General features: G+C 67.5%; 1 protein-coding gene across 1 annotated transcript in view; it reads left to right on the top strand.

The window, feature by feature from the left end:
• The window catches only part of LIMS2 (LIM and senescent cell antigen-like domains 2), a 24,786-nt gene that overhangs the window by 22,732 nt on the left and 1,731 nt on the right, over positions 1-323 (top strand). The window lies entirely within an intron of this gene.

Here is a 323-nt window from a genome sequence, read left to right as displayed (position 1 = left end):
ATGGGGCAGCCTCCTCCCCTGGGAGCCCCCATGGTGGGTGCTGAGTGGGGGCTGTGCCACAGGCCTGTGTGCTGAGTGTCTCGGGACCTGGGCAGCCCCTGTGACCTCAGTGTCTCCGTTTGGGAAATGTGCCCTGTGGCCAGGCCTGTCGTGGGGACTGAGTGAGATGGCATGTGGAGTCCTGGGCTCTCGGGGTGACCTGCGGCAGGCCCCCTCCCTCCTACCAGGCCCAGAAAAACCGCCCAGACCGCGCCCCTCAGGACACCAGGGTGGCGGAGGGGCCTTACAGGGGGCAGCACCTCCACCTGTGTTTCCTGGGAGGG

Source organism: Bison bison, unplaced genomic scaffold, assembly GCF_000754665.1.
Source record: "Bison bison bison isolate TAMUID 2011002044 unplaced genomic scaffold, Bison_UMD1.0 scf7180017864088, whole genome shotgun sequence".
NCBI lineage: Eukaryota > Metazoa > Chordata > Mammalia > Artiodactyla > Bovidae > Bison > Bison bison.
The sequence above is the reverse complement of the archived record's forward strand: the minus strand, read 5'-3'. Positions and strand labels throughout refer to the sequence as shown.